Below are 21931 nucleotides of genomic sequence, written 5' to 3' on the forward strand. Positions count from 1 at the left end.
AAAAACATGGTTTACATTTTCCCAAACAGAACATCAGAGCTATGGAAGCGGCCCAGACTCATGTATTACAAAGTTAACATATACCAATGGCTAAATACACAGCCAATGGCATAAGAAAAGATGCACAACACCTAAAAAACAACATTTAATGTCATGTCCACAGTAATGCAAAGTACAACCGCAGGGCATGTGTGCGCAAACTGGAACACAAAGAAAATATATACAAATGTCATAAAATCGCAATGTAATACAAATCAGGATTTCACCATAATACGCAATGGTATGCATGGTACACCACAACCAAGCTGCAAGGGTTGCTAAGGGTCTGTGACAGTGTTCGGCGCGGTAACTATGAATTAGTAGTCAATGCCATGCAAATGAGGCAGGTAATACTGAATCACAAACGTCCCGCCGAATTAAGGATGTACCATACGGCGCAGCGCTATAACACCGAGGAGTGGCTCAGAGGTATACATGACATCAGCAGAGGGGTGTGCCACCGTAGCTGTGAGCACATTGGAGCAATGCAAATCTGGCCTGGCCATTACTAAGCAAAGCTGCAGGACAGGGGTGGGGAGGTAGGTATAGAATTGTTTAGCTGAGAGCACATATGGTGCCCGAAAGCGCATGTGTACGGGAATGAAAATGTGCCCGAAACCCGGTAAGAGGATGCAAGCGCCGCGAACAGTAGCACAAACAGGAAGGTCGGGGGAAGAAAAGAAGGAAATACCGCAGTAGGGTAATTGGAGTACAACTGAGCAATTAACACCTGTTAACTCACAGCGGGCAATCGACGGCAGCTGACAAGTCTGCTTGCAGAAACCTGCAAAACAGGATAGGGGAGGCATTGGATTGCAAAGAAAGGAGGGGAGGCATTGGATTGCAAAGAAAGAAGAACTGTCATAGCAGAGCAAAGCAAACCTACAGTAGACTGGCAATAGAACACATTACGCAAGACAAGCCAGGTCTAGGAAAGTACAAATGAAAGCAGGCTGCTGGATGCATGCCAGAAAAAGGTAGATGAAACGTGAAGAAATATAAAGGGAAGGGCAAGAGGTAATCCACAGCAGCCAAATGTAATTTAACACCAAAGGCACCACAATAGTAGTTCCTGTAGTAAAATACATAAGATACCCTGTAGCTACGATCGTACATACACACCCTATGACATCATCGGTGTTCACAGCACAATAGTATAAAGTGTGAAAGCACCCTACACACACCTGTTTATTCCCAAACACTGCACCATAGGTGTAAACACATGGGGAACTTTTAAAATGTACATGTTGGGAGCTGCCATAGCTGTGATTCATCACCATGTGTTAGAGACTGACGGTGTTGTGGAGGATGATGCCGACAGCCACTGCAGGCCCCAGAGGAGAAGAGTGTTCAGACCAAGGGTATCGGGGCTACATGATCTGGAGATAGTAGAGCATTACAGGGTAGACAGGGACATCTTACAACAAATAGCTGAGCTGTGCCGGCCACGCCTGAGAACCAGAAACAACAGAGGGGAACCCATCCCAGTGGACACGAAGGTATGTGTAAGCTTGTGAATACTAGCCACAGGTACCTTTCAAAGGCCAACTGGAGATATAATGGGGATCTCACAGGCATCAGCATCCAGGGTACTACACCAGTTCCTGGAAGCCATGTTACCACATGCCAATGAGCATATATACTTCCCCCGAACTCAGGAGGAGTTGGCCAGCAATATGCATCACTTCCACCATGTAGCACGCTACCCGGAGGTACTGGGTGCGATAGACTGCACGCACATACATATCAAGTCACCACCTGGTGAGCATGGTAGGCGCTACATAAACCGCAAGGGATTCCACTCCCACTGCCAGGTCGTGTGCAATGCCCAGGGCATTATCATGGATGTGTGTGCTGGCACCCCTGGAAGTACCATGACTCCCATATCTGGCATGCCTCACAGCTGTATCAGGTATTTGTCAGGTGGGACATCCCACATGGCCACCTTGTGGGGGATGCTGGCTATGCACTGGAGCCGTGGATGATGACTCCCATCAGAAATGCACACACACCCATGCAAGAATGCCATAATGAGGCACACGCACAAACCAGAATCATCATAGAGCATGTGTTCGGGATGCTGAAATCATGGTTCCGGTGCTTGGACACATCTGGTGGAGCCTTGCAGTACTCTCCAGGCACTTGGGCCCACATCTTCATAGTATGTGCCATGCTACATAATATGATCCTGTGGAAACAGCTGCAGCAGGGACAAAATGGTGAAGGCCCTCATAGCCCATCGCAATTGCCAAGGCCATCACAGGCACAGAGGGATTCAGACCACGAACACCCTGTGCCAGCCCCAGTAGGCAGATGGAGGCGTGCCCAATATGCGTACGCCTTGGCAAAGAGGGAACGTATAGCACAAACTGTGACAGTGTAGGCCCCTATGGACTGACACACCTCTCCACCTGCGCACACAGTAAAATGGATGGCGCACACACACGACCACCTGTAAATTGTAATGTATAGGTGGCCCACTGTGTGAATCCTACATAGGCATCCCTCAAACATTGTACACACAACAGCTATTGGAACAAGGAATGTCAACACCTGAACATTACATGCGCCTATCAGCATATGTTGGTGCTGTGTGTATAGGTTCCTAGGTGCATCGGTAGGTACACGCCCGATTGTCAGAGGCCTTACACCAAATGAGGCAAACAGTGTCTGCTGTCACCACAACATCGAGTAACCAACTGTCGCTCAGTGGAGCAGAGGAAATCGCGGGATCACATGTGTGTAAGCACTGTTCTGCACACACTCTGCATGGATTCCCTGCTGCGTTAATGAGGGGCTCCACATAATGTAACCATGGATGTTGTGTCAAGGCATGGGGTGTACCCATGACAGGTATTCGTTACCCCAGCATGCTCCACCTACGGTCGTTTGAAGGTGTAGCACATTATCGTGTGTGGCTCACTGTGCTATACACCAGTGCTGGAACACATCCAGTAAACATCACATGGACATACCATTAAATGGACTCATCCATATGTAAACTAACTGAGTTACCCATGTGAGTGCAGTATGGAGTAACAGCCATAGTATACTCCACATACAAAATGCCATAACACATGTACAAATCCCACATGGCCAAGTGGTAAATGCAGTGACCATCGTGCATGTTCCCGGTTCCACGTCCTGCAAGGGATGTAACATAATCCCGAAAGCACGAATAATGCATGTCGGATGCAGTCATCAGATTATGTTTAGCACACGTTAGTGGGAATATGCGTTGCCCAGTGCTGGTAAGAGTCATTTAAATATGACTATATGATATGCGCGAAACAGGGCTAAGCTTCTCTGAATATCGCACAGATCACGGTCAATGATGTCCAGAACAGATGAAACCAGCATTATTCACCCCTGTACTAATAGTGCCTGCTCTGAAGGGTAAAACGACCACTGCCAGGAGTAGGACACGCAATCATGTATAGAATCACCTAACAGTATGGTAGCCAAGATGTACTTACGGCAGGTGTGCAATGTGACAGGTTCAGACACAAACGTGTGGAGTCCAGGAAACTGTATACACCGACAAATACACAATGAAAGGTGTAGTTTGCCTGTCACTTTCCCTGTCAGATATAGATATATATACACATATATATAATACAGATAGAAAGGGTGATAGAGAGATATATGTTGATATATACGGATTCACCGATATCTGCAAATATATAGATAGGTCAACGACATTCATAAAACCTTGGAGGTACAAATAAATAGGATACCACCAACTATGGAATGTGTCACATAGCGACATGCATAACCACGAGGCTGAAAGACCGAAAGAACACAGTACCGGACACTAGAACCGCGAGTAATATTATCATGATATGAAGGGACATTTAGTTACCGCTGCCGGTGTTGCAGTCCACATAGGTACTGTGTTCAACTGTGTTTGTGATTACCGTAGTCTGTGTATGAGGCTGAAAGACCGAAAGAACACAGTACCGGACACTAGAACCGCGAGTAATATTATCATGATATGAAGGGACATTTAGTTACCGCTGCCGGTGTTGCGGTCCACATAGGCACTGTGTTCAACTGTGTTTGTGATTACCGTAGTCTGTGTATGTGTGTGTTGAGGGTGCCGTGTGCATTTCCGTGTGACTGTAATGTGTGTGTGTGTGTGTGTGTCTGCATCGTGTGTCTGTTAGTGCCAACTCGGAGGTAGATCATTACGGTAGGTGTGGGTATAGATAGCCTTAGACATACGGTTACCACCTGTGCCACATTAGGAGGGACAGCCCCTCCCTGGACAGTTGTGTCCTGACATAAAACATTACAAAGGGCAACTGTCCGAGATTGCAGGACATTATTATGTCCCATATATTATATAATACTTGCATTAAATAGTTATGCCTGTATGTAAGAAACGTAAATGTTACATGCAATATGATAAGTAGCCAAAGTCCCACAACACTAAGTATGTATTGAGGATAAAAGTATGTGCTATCCTGTGTACTGACCCTGGGTATGTGTCGGCCTGTAAACACCGGTGTGTGTCCCGCAAGTGTCCCACAATGGCCATTTGAAAAGGTGGCAACCCATGCCAAAGAGGTTCAGTTACCAACACAACTGCAATGACTGCAAATATCTGGGACAGAAATGCACAGACAGCTGTCATTTAGAATCATCCTTTTACATATTGCTGTAATTCCGGAGGTATGGAAGTATCAACCTCACCTGCATACTATATAGAAACCAGTTAACAGTGGCCCAATGTATAATCCCGTAAAAAAAGTTTACTAACTGATAGCTCTTTAATTAGGGAAGGAGCCCACACACATATATGGAATATGTAGAAATGCAAGCCCCACAAACCTGTATATGCTACGTACACCCACCTACATCCCCCACACTAGAAACTATAGCAATACAGACTGTAATTACAGCACAAACATCCAGTCAGTCAATTACATCTGCAGAAGCGTTAACGTACCTTGTGAGAGACACATTTAAAGGCACCATGTGAAATTGTAGCCATTGTATAATGGAACAAACGGCGATGTTACAGGTTTTGTTTGCAATAGTCCCTAATCAGACGGTTGGGATGACAGGTACACTCACATGTAGAACCACATACTCTAGCCGTCACACACAATCCATGGGGGACATGAATCCAAACTATACGTGTCTCTACACATAGTTGCAATTACACTCAACAAAACACAATACAGGCCGTGTCCCCGAAGGTAGGGCAAATGGGCAACGCCCAAGTGGAGAATTCAGTTATACCCCACTGTTGCCGCGTAACTGGTGAATGGAGTGGCTGCACAGCTGATGTGCAAGTAATAAGTCAATCAGGAACACCAATTGGCGGCAGGAAACCACATGTTACAGGTATCGACGTATATAAGGATGACTTGCCAGACATTCAAACCATATGCTCATACCATAGATCTGTTTAAACAGTGTAAGAGAGATAGTTACGAAAGTCCGGAACGATAACAAGGTATATAGAACACTCGGTATGTAAGTGTATGTATAGCCTGTTTTGTATTAATTATGTTAGTGTATGTGTAGCCTGTCTTGTATTAATTAAAAGTGTCCGCAATGCATAAAGTGGGAAAATGTATTTATGTAGTGATGTCTTGCTGCGCATAGTAACGCTTGTAGAAATTGTGTGTTCTGCAGTGGGCCACAAGGTAAACATCACAGACACCACAAGGGATGCTACATGAGGGCTTTAAACAGAACAATTCCATACCACCCGCCGTCAGTGGTAGGGTAAATTACGTGCCATAGCAGGGGATAGTATATGTTGATATACTGTCACAGTAGGCATGTGTATGGGCATATAACGACAATGACATATCTAAGGTGGTCCCGCTGTGCAAGTATGCTTTCCATTATGGGATACTATGTAAAATATGTGTAATGTACAATATTGTAGGTAGATATGTCAGATATGCTACACAGCATAACTGACATATCATGCATACCAAAGGTATCGTCTATTGGCATGTACAATATACAATAACAGGATACATATGGCTTGTAGTCACAGGACACTGTAATAGCATGATAGCTAATCTAAATGGAAGGGCTACTCAATTAACCATGCACAAAGGACATGTAATAGCTTCACAGGTTCATAGTGGGGTACTATGCAGTCTGGCAAGTCTATGTGTAAGCACAACTACAGTGTTCACACCAGCGGCACCTCTCTAGGGTAGTGTGCTGTCTGTGAACAGCAGAGCCATGTGTTACCTGCACCTCTGCACAGTACAGCCACTGCAGTGATCTCTGGCATACATGCGTCTCCCATCCACCAAGTGAGGTATCACATGAACAGTGCTACTGAGTGTCCCTGCATGATGTACATAGGAATCATGTTCTAAAGCATGGTGAGTGTCCGGTTTGGGAATGTAACCCTCAAGCACATCCCACTCATCGTTGCGTGTGTGCACATATCCATGAGCATGTTGCTCACAGTGGCTTTTGCTTATGTCGCTTATGTGGAGTATATCCATTAATATTGTTGTGGACATGGGCCCTGTCTGTTCATCAGAGGTCACCCCTGAGTATGTAGTATGCAAATGTGTACAGACGTGGTGTCCGTAGTTCTGCCGCATACTTCAACCGTCGGAGCTCAATAACCGTCATGGCGTGTTAATGTTGTGGTATGTAAAGTCGTAGCTGTTGTGTAAGGTACACCCTAAATGAGGTGTTGTACCCTTGAATGTGTGTATACGTCTGGAGTTCAGAGGTACAATGGGTGCCTATGTTCCAGCTACAAACCCAGTACAGATAAGTGTGGCCACGTAGAAGGATATCCACGCCACAATAGCAATATGGTTATCACAGGAGTGGGTGCGACATACGTGAGTACTACGATCAAGTACAATGTGACATGTATGTAGGTGACTACCACCTATGTGATAGTCAGTGGGTGAATGGTGTAATGCAAAGGGGATGTTCATGCACCTTGTGTCATGCAGCTTGAGGCCATGATATTGATATCAGGTATCCGTCACAGTGACACCCTTATGGAGGGAGTCAGTATCAGCTGGTGGATCATTTATGGCGCTTTGTATGCAGTTGTCTGTAAAGCTAGGCAGGGAAAGTCCCTCTTTGCTAGCCTGTACCTCAGGGAAGCATATACCGAACATGAGGGGCCCTATGACTGAGGACTGTGGTATGCCAACTGTAACTGAAATACAGTAGGTACTATGGTATGCTACCCTCATTGTGTGTGTCCTGTCCGTGAGCCACTTTGCATAACATCCTGAGACATAGGGGTCGATGTGCCGGTGGATGTGTATGTTGACAATACCAGAATGGAGAACGGTGCTGAAAGGCAATGAGAGGACAATGTAGGCTGTATGGACCCCCTTACCATCATCAACTACCTTGGTAACTGTATGAAAGGAGTCCACCAGGTGTAGGAGACATGCTATGGCCCTAACAAGTCCAACCTGGGTGGCAGCAATGGACCGGAGCCCACCAATGTCTCTGTGAATGACTTCCATGATGATGTGCCCCATAGCCTTGCAGAACAGTCCAGTCAGGTGTGTTGGGCAATAGTCCCCCTCGTGCATTGTGGCGCCACCTGTGTGGAGTGTGATAACTGTTGCTGTGTGCCATTCAGGGGCCACAATGTCCGATACAAGGCTATTCCTGAATATGGTGGCCAAGTGGGGAGACATGTCGTTCAGAGGTTTGTGTAAATCACAGCCTGGGATGTTAGACGGTCACATGGGGCCAGTGTTCCAGGCCATATAGAGTGCAGGTTAGTACTGTGTAAGTCTGACTGCAGGGACACCACAATGTTCCTGCATGGATTGTGGCCCTGTAGGGAGTGAGACGGTGTAATGTTAGCAGTGAACCCATCCGCCAGCATGTTGCCAACATCACCTGGTTCTGTAATGTTCCTGAGTAACTGTTGTATGTCAGAGCAGATGTGGGTATTGCCATTGACTACTGACATACCTCCATAATGCCTTGTGGTACACCCTGGAATGTGTCACAGTAATGTTTATGTAGCTAGTGTCGGATTATGTGATGAGGGATCCTGTAGCCCTACTGAGGCTGACCAGTGAGCTACCCCACCCATGGGATTGTACTCCACTTTGCAACAGCCTCCATCTGTTGTTGTAAATTATGTCCATGGAACTGGACCCCCAGAGTGGCGTCCGTTATCTGGTGGGTACCATCATGCCTCTGTGTGGAATAGCATGATCCATGCAGTTGTGTAAGTGCTAATGAAGTGCACTGGGGTATGTTTCAGCATTTGTATGTGCATTGTCCGTCTGCATGGGTGTCATGACATTAACTACTGCTGTCATAAGACATCTGTAGTAGGCGTTGTAGTACTCTTGTACTCTGTATGCCATGAAGGGTGTGGTGCCTGGATGTGGATAACAAGGATGATTAGCATATGTTCGGAATCCACCAATGAGGGGATAACCCCAGGTGTGGAACACCAGTCACATGTTGGTAGTGTCCATGTCAAGGATATTGTTGGTCTTGGAGGTGGTGTGTATGGGTTGATCCAGCCGAGTGGAGGTTATGAATCCCGGACAGCGTTGGCCTAATGTGTTGGTACATGAGTGGCTATCCCAGTTAAGTGTGGGGTAGTGTCAGTCTCACATCAGTAGTACCTGTCTGAGCCCTACTGTCCAGTACACCAAGAAATGAGGTCTGGTAACCGTGGGGTATGTTGTTGAATCCATAGCTTGTAACAATGTGTATAGCAGTTCTGGCCACAGTTAGTTGCACGTGGAGCACCTCTAATGCATTGTGCTAAGTAAATAGCCAGGATGTGTGTACAACATAGTGGAATATGGGAACACCTCAGCAATGGGTGTGCCGTTCCAGGTTACATGACTGAAAGGTATGGTCTGTGTATAACCTGTCATTGCAGGTGTGCTGTGCAGAGCCTAGAGGCAGGTCCCAGTCACTGCAGAGATATTGAAGTGGTCCATTATAAGGAGTGCCCTGCATGCGTGCATCAGAGATGAAGATGTCAAGCATTGCATCACATGACCCCATGTTTGGCTTGCCTGTTCCCGTTCTGGTGGTGAATGTTATTGGAAACTGCAAGACAGGCAGTATAGAAGCAGCAAGAGCCTTACATGTTATCTGTACTCCCAGGGCTGACAGGTGCAGGTCATCTGTGCCAAAGCATCGTGTTTTGTTGACCATGTCAGTCAAAGCGGACAGATACCAGATGCCTGTGGAATGACAGCAGAAGCATAGCCAACTGTTGAAGTGACACAGTCAGTCATTGTACAGTGGTATTAGGTCTGGATGAATGCATAATGCTCCCCAGGGCTTAGCCTATACCTTCAGGGCTACACGACCCATGAGCTGTTGCATGTCCCTGCACACGTAGTCTGTGAAGTTGCATCACAGGGCAGTCACACTAACAAGGAGAATGACAGTCAAATTGTACCTGGTGAGGTGTGGCATGGGTGCATAGGTTATGTTGCAGAACCAGTTACCTGATAGCAAGATGTAAGCGACTATCGCCTTGTGTAACCTGCTGAGTGAAACATCAGTGTGACCGCCTACAGAGTCACCTATGACAGGTGTGTTGTGTATGTTATAACACCCTATTGGCTGTATGTGATGGGCACACATGAGTCTGTGAGCTATAAGTTGTTGTTGTTGTGTTTGGTGATGGGGGCTGCCTTTGGTGCCTACACAGAGTATGGAGAGGTACTGCACAAGTTGTACTTGTATGTGTGGCCTGTGGTGGTGGAGATCTTGTGAGACTATGTGATGAGTGGGGTGTGTTACGAATGTTACACATCCCCACATGATTGTCAGGTGCAGTCAGGGTTGGTGACAGCATTACCCCCAGCTGGGCTGCATATGTGCATCTCCCACAGGCTGTAGTGTCATATGTTGGGAGGTGAGCATTGACTGTGTACATGAGACAATTGCTCTATTGCCACATGTACGACATATTCATCATATAGACAGGCAATAGCACTGGTACGTGACAGTTGGACATGCCTGTATATACAACCATGTCTTACAAGATATGTGAGTTACGTGTGTACAACAGCTGTTGTACTGTAAGCTAGCTGGAAATGTAAGGACAGACAGTGTACTTGTGAGAAATGGTGTGGAATGGGTGCTATATTAATCAGTAGCTCATGAAGTGCTCACAAGTTCTGAACAAGTGCTGAGCATGAATATATAATACAGATAGGGTGTTGGATAATATCAACTCACAAGTGGTGACAGCAGTCATAATTGGTGGCACCGCACTATAACCCTGCTGACTATGGTCTGCAAGTCCATGAACCATTATCAATGTAGATGTTAGCAGTGCAGATGTACATGACAGTACGGATGTTTGACTACATATACCTTTGTATGTCACAGGAGTTTTCTACCAGTGGACTGTTGACAGAATCAACACTACAAAAGGTTGCAGAGTGACATGTGCATATCACACTAGTGCCAGCTACAGTAAAACAGGGTTAATGTGTTGTACTCCACCCTCATTGTAGCCCATACCACACAGAGAAATGTGAGGCATCTGTGTATGTAAGGATGTGAATGGCCATGACCTATGAGCAATAACTGTGTCAGTGTTGTGAACAACATACAGAATGGACTTTGTGGGTGAGGTGTGTGACATATGAGCACATTCTGACGGATGATATCAGCATTGTCAACGCTAGGTGAATATCCCTGTACCCATTAACTACCACCTAGGCTGCGGTCAACATTATGGACACTGTGTAAGGGATGGTGCTGTGCAGTTCACCTCCCTGAGTTGGTGACATCTCCAGGCCACTTAGGTAGTCATACGAGGTACCCATGTCATGACAGGGTGCCATCCATGAGCATGGAGATCATTGGACAGGCATACACAGCACTTGGGTGACCAATATTGGATCACATATCACGTTGAAGGGGTATTGGCCATGCATGGATGGGCGATACCAGCCTTCACAATCCTCACCTCCACTATGCAGCATGCTGTCTACCTTGCATAAAGACATGTGCTACACTATGATGTTGGACATGCTACATGTCCATATCCTGATCTGAAAGACATACGTCATGGACAGCCACCGTCCTACTACTAGGATCGCCACTTGCTGGACAGATCCCTGTGCCATACATGTGACATACTCCCGCCATACCATGCAACCCTGTCCATCACAGCTGCACATGTCATCTCTGTCATACATGGTGTGATGGCCGCATGGTAGATGTAGTATCAACTGTCTGGATCAGTAATGTGGCACTGATGCACCTCACAGTGGCAACATGGCTGTCGGATACAGCTAGGAAACCTTGCCTGTACATGCTATAGTTGATAACCATCCCTGCGAATGACGTCTGACTAGCCATTGTCCCATGTCTATCACATGTGCAAAACAGGCGATCCGTGGCAGGATGCCGAACAGCTATACAGTGCCGTGTAGATGTATATGGTAAAACACATGCATGTAAAGGTTTCCATGCGTATGTGTGCATAGTCACTGCTCAAGTCCATTAAGGCAGTGCATGTGTTGATATGTGACATATACACAGCATCAAGGTCAACAGCATTACCGTGGACACATCCAGGCATGTGCTGATAGGTAAGAACACCAGTGCAGGCAAACAGACATGCCCACATCAAGACAACATTCACAAAGAGTATGAACAATGTAATGAGGTGACACACATATATGGTGATGATATCCAATGCATAACGGGTGTTACATGTGTGTGACACGAACATTTCAGTCATGTCAGTGTCATGATGATTTGCAAAGATAACTGTGCAGATGTACTAGATTTACTAGAAATGTATGTGCAGCAGTATCTCTGTACATTTCTTTTACTGTGACCTGTCACCATCATTATGTCTTACAGATAATGCCTCGTACACGCCTGCCACCGTACAGCCGCCAGGAGGATGATGTCCTCATCCCGTACCTCCATGAGAACTACGAGGTGTTGTTCAGCCATGTGTCACAGCATGCCCAGCAGTGTGACGACCTGTGGCAGGATCTTCGCAGGAGGGTGTATGATGTGGGTGGCCATAACCGCACCTACCAACAGGTGTGCAGACACTGCACGGACCTGATACGACATGCAAAACAGCGTGCCACTGCAATCGCCAGGGAACAAGGTGGAACAGGTGGTGTGCCACCAACCCAGCCCCCACTCACACACACCGAGGAGCTACTGGCCAGTCTGGGGTCACCCTCAGAACAGCATCCACAAACACTAGCTGCCATCGTGGAGGTGGGCATCTCCCAACCAATGAGCCTGGAGTTGCCTGGTAAGTCAGTACTGCACATATGGCTATTATATCCCATTTAGTTGCATGTGTCACTGTACATTATGTAATGTAACATCATATGCAAGGTATATTGACACACATGCTGCATACTACAGTATGCTACCCTGTGTATGCACACATGTGCATACTATATGCTATTGTACAGGCAAATGTGTTAACATGCACAGTGCACCTTGTGGCTGCATACAGTCATGGATAATGTTCAAACTGCTGTGTCACCCCTATACAGGTACCTCTGGTGTGCCACACAGACATCAGTCCATTGCAGGTGAGACTGTCATTAGTATCAGGCATGTTAAACATAGATCTATTCGCCATGTAGCCAGTTAACACTTGTACACTTGATGTTTGTTCCAGTCACAATATACAGGTCGCATCACCTAGCATTCACACTGGCCACCCATGTGCAATATATACAAATGAAATGATGCACCGACATGAAACCACAGTATTTGTCATTGCTACATGTGTGGACAGCTGTGCATACAACGGTGGAGGTGTTGTACAATGTAGGCATATGTACTATACATTGGAACAACACGTGTGGTACGCAAACAGTACCACACAGTGAGCTGTGATATGGGCAGCCCACAGAAGTCACCATTGTGTTATATGCCCCTACAATAGGTGCACATATTGTGATGTGCCATCTGACATGACCCAGACACGTAGTGTTCTGGCTGCAATATTGTCACACTATTCCATAACCCATACCACACATACCAAACATACAACCCGTTGTCTGCATAGCCCTGTGGATGGTGACATAGCTGACATCTATGGGTGTATGTCATATGGGACAACACAGACATGTGAGATAGATGGCCATCACACACATTTGGCCAACACATATGCACACATGGCCATGGGGGATGACCAGAGACATGTAGCCACACAGTAGATGTGATGTGTATACACCTTGTTGCACATTGTCCACACATGGTCCAATTATAGCCTTAGTTGACTGATTATACAGTTGATGTGGTACACTGGACATCCTAAAAGCCTGTGCACAGCTAGTGGAGGTGTCACTGAAGTCTACCATATAAGATTTGTTGAACATCACGACTGTTATAGCATGACAGTAGTCACCTGTACAGCTTCCACAGACATTGACAACACATCAGGCCACAGATACTGTACATTTCCCTTGCTGCTGTAGGACATCACCGTTAGCTGTGCACCTTGTGTGTGTGGTACATCAATGTCATGTGGGACATGGTGAATTGACAAGCCTGCTATGTGTGGACATGGTTGCCTGGCAGTTAAGACTCTGTACTAGTTGTGCAGGGGTGTCATCTGTAGGTCCTCCAGTGACCTGTCACATGACACAGCATGGTTTGGTGTGTATACACCTCAGCATCATGGGTCACAATCCACAGTTATTTCATGGGTATGCATGCAGTTATGGCTATGCAATGTGTACATATTATGCACTGTATAGCAATATAGACGCCTCATGATGCCATGCAATGGCACAGTGTCTGTACTTCACACTGTATAGCAATGTAGATGGCTCACACTACCCTTCCATGCGCATGCACATTTGCTAAACATGCATTCTATCTGTAGGGCATACAGACAACACCGCAATGTGATGCCCATTACGATGCTGTACATGTGTCAGGACACCATTGTGTCAGACATGTATGCATGTTAATGCACACGTCAGCAGATTACATGTCAAGGTCATGTCGGCCATGTGTACTGTTATCCTGTTCTGGTCCACATGGTGTATCATGGGGATGCATGCATACTACCATGATTGTGTGAACTGCATGGCTACAGATATGACACCTGCTTGCTGTAGTGTGCACCTCAGGGAGGTATGCTAACTAATACTATTAATGTCTGAGCTGCATGCCGTCTGCTGTATCACAGGCATGCTGCATGCCGTCTGTCAAATCACATGCATGGTGTGTCTGTGTATGTCTGCGTGTGTGTCTGTGTGTGTGTGTCTGTGTGTCTATTGTAATTTAGAGTCTTTCTTTGCATTCACAGGTGATGTAGGTGCATTACCCTCCTGCGGTCCATCTGATGTTAGTGTCCCCACAAATACTAGCAGTGATGAACATATGCATGAGATACAGGCAGGGTTGTCAGGGGCTGAATCTGTGCCAATGGTTGCCATCCCAGCTATGTCCCCCTCTTCCCCGCACACAGTTCTGCTGCCAACACATACAGCATCACCAGCGGTCATAGAGGAAGGACAGTCAGCATCTGTTAGCGTGGAACAGGAACGTGTGGTGGCTACAGAAGGTGTGTCTCCACACCATGGTGTCAGTGTAATGACTGCAGATGTGCCACACAGGCATGTGGCCGGTGCTGCTCGTAGGAGGACCTCTGGCAGACATGCACCTGCAGGGCAGAGCGCAGCAGCTGGTATCACCAGACGCATGTTCCAGACTGTAATGGCAGCACAGGCACATGCTGAATGGCAGAACAGAGATGGGCAGAGGCTGCAGAGGGCTGCTATCTGTACCCTAAATGACAACATCCAGGCATTGGCAAATGCTCAACAGCAGATTGCTGATGTTCTGGACAGGTGATTGGGTGACATGGTCAGAATCCTTGACCGTGGCATGGCAATCCGCGAGCATGAGCTGTCTGTGCTGGAACATCTGATAGGAATGAGGAGTAGGCCACGTGAACGTAGGCCAGCTACACCACCTAGTGCAGGTCGTGAGCATGCCACCTCACATGCCCGCTCCCATAGTGCCGGTAGCAGTAGCAATGCAGCTGGTGCTGCGCTGTCCACACCAGGACACAGCAGGCCACGTGGACATGGCCCTGGACTTTCCCAGTGGGGACACGGTTCCAGTGGACATGTGTCGGACAGTAGCCAATCTGTACCTCCGTCTGGTAGTGCCCGTGCAACCCCTGGCAGGCACAGGTCACGTGGCCGGACACAGTGAGCTGTACAACCTGGTCTGTACAATCTGGAGCTGTCAATAATACCCCTGTGTAGGCCTCACAAAAGGCAGAACTGTGTGCACACATACACGCACACAGCAAACACATCTGTAGGGCACCACAACACCCACATGCATACTGAACAGACATGTCCAATCATATAACCGGCCCTTACCCACACACATGATGCCATCCATTGGTGCAGCCTATGCCCCTGGCAAACATTATCACCCTGTGCATATGATGAGGCCTGTGCTACATCCCTGTCATCCACACCATTGGTGCAGGGACATGCACAAATGGTCTGATGCACAGGGTAAACAGAATAGTGAGAGAAGTGTATATTACATTAGTTGTGTAAGAATAGTGAGGGAAGTGTATATTACATTAGTTGTGTAAGAATAGTGAAAAGTGTATATTACATTAGTTGTATACTGTTAACATGCACCAGACATACCATGTAGTACAGGTTTAACATGCATTGTTATATGTTCACAGTATGTGTCTTGGTAACAACAGTAACAGCATGTTGGTAATGATACCCTGGTTCCCTCCTTAAGGTCTGCTTGCATGTACCTACAGGTAGCAGTGTTTACAGTCTCCCATGTGTAACTGTGGAGTACTCACAGGCACGTATGGCAATATCAGCATGCTATATGTAGCCTCAACCTGACTGTTGGAAAGGCTAACATACCACAGATGTCCACACATATACTGATCCAGAAGCATGTGTGCAGTTTAATTGGCTACAGTGGCTAGAGACGTGACATCCATACCAGTCACATCACAGGTATGTTGACATGGTGCAGGGGTTGAACACAGCAGTCCAGCCGATGATAACGTTAGAGGCCACCTGATAGCATGAGGCCTCACTGTGTAGCAGTAATACCCTGTCACATTACAGGAACATGCCCACACTCACGGGGTCAACAACACTATAATGCACACCCCATACTGTTGAGGTGAGAACCCCTGCCTATGTGGTCATCACCCTCACAGTACTGTGCACCCACACGACGCTACACAGAGAAAGAACATGTACAGGTAGCCAGTACGGCTGAGACCGATGGCATCAACAGAGTAGTAGACTGCATCACCATGAGGGGTTAGGGATCCTGTCTGTTCTGTATGGTAGCATACACCCTCACTCCATGCACCAGACAGCCATACATATATGCACACACACACACTGTGGAGACCACAAATGTCATACACATACGGATAGTTGGTGTGTGTGATGCACACACCACCCCTGCCTACCTCATGCATTCCACACTGCAGTATGTACAGATCTCTACAACAGTGTATAGGGGTGTGTAACAATTGGGATGTAATCCCCACCATATGTGGCATATATGGTCACACAGGCAAACACACATGGCAGTACTGTGAATGATACACCTGCTATATGATGATACATCTGACAGACATGCAGCAGTATTGGCCGCATTATGTGTACCAACGCTACGTCCAGCAATTGTGGTGCTATATGCACATGGGAGGATGTAAGTGTTACAGGTATCAGGTGACATACAGTCAGTAACACCTGACTGCTGTGTAGGTTTTATGTCTTCACTGTCAACAGTAACATAGAGTACTGTTTGCACATGTAATGGTAGGATGGCGTGTGATATACCTGTGAGCCGTCCCCGGCAAACATCCATCTGCACAGGTGGATCACCAATTTATGTACACACATCCATCCATACCTGATGTACATCCTACCGTACTGTCAGTATGTCACCATATACAGGTGTCAATGATGGGGCTGCATTGCAATTGCATGTTGTAGTTAGGCACAGATGAGTTACATACATCAGCTACTGCACATGCATGGTAGCTGCATGCACACTACAAACTGTACATGTGTGTTGGTCCTACATGCCTGTCATGTAGCCATGTTTGTATGCATTGAAATTGGTGGACATGTGTGATGACATACATAACACATGGACTGTTGTATGATATGATGGGTGTCATGGGTAACTAGTACAGAGGGAATGTGTCCTCAGTCAACATTGCTACCTCATGTACTGCTAGCATTCAACAGCCATGGACCCACCTTCCATTTGCATGCGTGTGATTGCTGTAGCCACTTGTCTGCACGGAGGACTGCAAAAGCTATGCTATGTACATATGTGTTGTGTGTGTGGTCCATGCACATATCCACTGCGATTACATGTATGTCATATCCAAACATGTGTGTTCTTTGGTGTACAGCGACAGTCATCTGTCACAGCTGTGTAAGACCCAGGGCCCCTGGTATGTGTAGAGCTGACCTGGTTATTACAGTGGTATCATTGCAGTATATAACACATGATGGAACCCTGTTGGTACATGTGTAGTCTGCACAGTTGCTGTAGATCTATGTACAGTCCACTGGTCATGAGTCACATGGTGTTGTGGTAATGTATGGCTGTGTATTGCTGGTCCAACGACATGGTGATGTCTGAGGGCTACATTGTAGACTGCAGTGTGTACCTCTGTGATCTGCACCTGAGACATCTGTGATGGCTTCTGAGTGTGTACTGGTCAGTACATGTGAGTGGCATTCATGTACGTGGGGACAGTAACACCATACTGTGCCCTTCCGTGTTTAGAATCCGTGTGCATGCAAGACGGCCCTTTGTAACTGCTAAGTGTTGAGCATGCCCAGTATGCCATTGTGTGGATGGACACAGTACATTCCAAATTACGCCCTTCTGTGTTTAGAATCCGTGTGCATGCAAGACGGCCCTTTGCAACTGCTAAGTGTGTGAGCATGCCCAGTACACCGTTGTGTAGATGGACACACAGTACATTCCGAACGGACGTATGATACTAAGCGTATAGGCATGCCCAGTGACACCTTGTGTTGGTGATGTGCCTCTGTGTATGGGCATGGTCATTGACATCCTGTATAGTGATGGTGGTCATCCAGGCAACAGATGTCCATTTTCAACATCACGATGGATGCCTACATTGAACACACTGGTTGACTGTCTAGAAGGGTGTACTGTCTGTAGCGCATCCCGTATCTATGTAGTGTTGTTGTAGTGCTCCGTAGATATTTAGTTGCCCCGATCACACCACTGCCGTGTGTTTGTCTACATCTACCTTGGGACAGTAATATGCTTTCAGACTGCTCACTCTCTATACATTCCCTATCTGCATCCTTGCCTTTGCGGATGATGTCATCCACCTAGAAGTATGCCTCTGGGAGTGCTGTGTTCAGTAATCTTGGTAGCGCATTCTGTAACTGCGTAATGCTGTATTGTGATAAGGTAGTTAGGTGTATGTTCGACTCCCAGCCCTGCCAAGTGTGTGCCTGTGCCTGTGCGTGTGCGTGTGCGTGCGTGTGCGTGTGTGTTTGTGTGTGTGTGTGTGTGGCTGTGTGTTTCCAGCTGCCTGGGGACACAGTAATGCTTTTAGACGCCTCACACCACATACATTCCATATCGGCGTCTTTGCCTTTGTGGATGATGTCACCCACCTAGAAGTATGCCTCTGGGAGTGCTGTGTCCAGTAATCTCGGTAGCGCATTCTGTAACTGCGTAATGCTGTAGTGTGATAAGGTAGTTAGGTGTATGTTCGACTCCCAGCCCTGCCAAGTGTGTGTGTGTGTGTGTTTCCAGCTGCCTGGGGACAGAGTAATGCTTTTAGACGGCTCACACCACATACATTCCCTATCGGCATCTTTGCCTTTGCGGAGGATGATGTCACCCACCTAGAAGTATGCCTCTGGGAGTGCTGTGTTCAGTAATCTCGGTAGCGCATTCTGTAACTGCATAATGCTGTAGTGTGATAAGGTAGTTAGGTGTATGCTCGACTTTCAGCCCTGCCAGTTGTGTGCCTGTGTGTGTGTGTGTGTGTGTGTGTGTGTGTGTGTGTGTGTGTGTGTGTGTGTTTCCAGCTGCCTGGGGACACAGTAATGCTTTTAGATGCCTCACACCACATACATTCCCTATCAGAGTCTTTGCTTTGCGGATGATGTCACCCACCTAGAAGTATGCCTCTGGGAGTGCTGTGTTCAGTAATCTCAGTAGCGCATTCTGTAACTGCGTAATGCTGTAGTGTGATAAGGTAGTTAAATGTATGTTCGACTCCCAGCCCTGCCAGTTGTGTGCCTGTGTGTGTGTGTGTGTGTGTGTGTGTGTGTGTGTGTGTGTGTGTGTGTGTGTGTGTGTGTGTGTTTCCAGCTGCCTGGGGATACAGTAATGCTTTTAGTCAGCTCACACCACATACATTCCCTATCGGCGTCTTTGCCTTTGCGGATGATGTCATCCACCTAGAAGTATGCCTGTGGGAGTGCGGTGATGCCGGAACTCGGTAGCGCGTTCTGTTACTGCATAATGCTGTAGTGTGGTAGACTAGACAGGTAGATGCTCGATTCCAGGGCATGGCAGGTGTGTGTTTGGTACTTATACCATATGTGTTGGTATCTGTGGGTGGCTAGCTGCAGGATGTGTCCAGTTTGTTTTGTTGCTGACCTATTTAATGTCTACAGCCTGCATATTCTGCCAAGACACTGGTTTGTCAACACATAAAGTCACCAATAGGTCTGGTGAGTAACTGTCAGCAGCCCTACTCTTAACCCTGCTACGGTCTGACCCGTGTGACGCAACATAACACACGTGCCTTGATATTAACTACACTACATGATGCAGGTGGCACATGTAGTTTCCTTTCCATTCCTGTCTAATGCATTGCTGTCATGTGGTTCGCTGTTGTGATATCAATGCCATATCTACATATGTGTGTACATGTATATGTGTGTATGTATATATACATACATATATATATATATATATATATATATATATATATATGTCCACAAATAATATATGTGATATATGTAGATGTAGAGGTGGACATAGATGTGAACATATGTCTGGGTACATCAGCACTATTGACTATTTTGCCGGATGATCTGTACGTGATAACCTGGGATCTGTGTATATCTGCCATGGCGTGGTGTTAATGTACATCGTCTGTGGTGTGCAGGGCCACGGGTTTTAGTCGTGTAGACACCGGTTATTTTGTTGCTGGGCAGACCATGGGACATCGAATATGGTGATGGTAAGGCACCTGTTGCCAGTTGTGTGAGGATCTGAGCGACACTGAGCAGTGTTTAATATGTTGGAGGTTCGGTATGGGTCATATAACTATTCATTAGAAGACTGTACGATGCAGATGAGGTTGACTATGGTGTTTCACATTTATCACCAGAGTGTGCTGCTGATCCCTGGAGTGTATGTGTGTAGTCAGCCAGGTGCAGGTCTCGCATATAGTTGACAGCATGGGAGGGGGGCAGGCATACTGTACGTACATTGCAGAACTGTGCCTTGAGACTGCTCCTGCCTTAGCAAACCTAAGCTAGGGGTGTGTCTATTCCTGCCTGGTGACGTTGGGAGGGATGACAGCAGTGGTGGGGTAGTCAGGGTGTCCAGGCTGCACAAACAGGTGTTGATCAGCACAATCGACTGATGACGTGGCCAGCCCGCACATGAACAGTACATTAATGCGAGCAAGCAGCATACACACATGTTTCATCCACACTACACCACCGGTGTATACCTGCAGGGACATTTCACGACACAGTCCAACCAAATGACTGCAGCAGGCAACATATACCAACATGTGCAGGAGGCTGGGGCAGTGCGGATGTGTATGCTGCCGATCAACCCTTACTGGGGTGACATAAGACTTTATAGACAGAGGGTGACTTACCAGGGTCTACATGGGCTGTGGATGTTGGAGCACTATGGGGTGGACAAAGACCTCTGCCTAACACAGCAGACAGGCCGAGGGGAACGCATCACAGTGAATACCATGGGATGTGTTGTCCTAGGTGTACTGGCCACAGGTACCTCACACAGCACAACTGGGGATATCGTGGGTATCTCACAGGCATCTGCATCCAGAGTATTGCACCAGTTCACAGATGCCTTGTCAACACATGCTAGTGAGCACGTACAGTCCTCCACACACGTGATTAGTGGACCAGCAATATGAATCTGTTCGACCACATGGATGAGTACCCTGGGGTACTGGGTGCTATAGCCTGCACACATAGCACCACCTGGGGAGCAGGGTAGGGCCTACAGTCAGTACAGGAGCATACCCTCCAACAGCTAGGCCCTATGCAATGGCCAGGGCATGAGATTGAATGTGCGTGCTGTCTGCCCTGGAAGCTGTGATGTGTCCGATATATGGCGTCTGACACAGCTGTAGCGCACCAATGCCTATGTGGACATTCCCTACAGTCTCCTAGTGGGGGATGCTAGGTAAACACTGGTGTAGTGGCTTATAACACCCATCAGCGATGCACACACACCTGAACACTCACACCATACTGAGGCGGATGCACAGGCAAGACATATACATGTGCATGTGTTTGGGATGCTCGGTTCACAGTTCTGGTATCCGGACACATCTGTTGGGGCTCTGCAGTAGTCACAAGCTACATGCATACATGTTGTTATGTTATTTGCTATGCTACACAATGTTATCCTGCAGTAACAGTTGCAGCAGGAACAGCATGGGGCAGGGCCACACAGCCCAACACCACTGCCAAGGCCTGTACAGGCACAGTGTGACTTGGTGAAGGAACTACCTGAGTAGGGCACAGTCAGCAACAGCCCGTGCACAGTATGACCAGCCTTTGGCAAAGAGGCAACACAAGGCATATGCACTGACACAGTAGGTACCCACGGATTTCCCCTC

This window comes from Protopterus annectens, chromosome 3.part0 (genome assembly GCF_019279795.1).
Source record: "Protopterus annectens isolate FY-2018-M chromosome 3.part0, PAN1.0, whole genome shotgun sequence".
In the NCBI taxonomy this organism is placed as follows: domain Eukaryota; kingdom Metazoa; phylum Chordata; order Ceratodontiformes; family Protopteridae; genus Protopterus; species Protopterus annectens.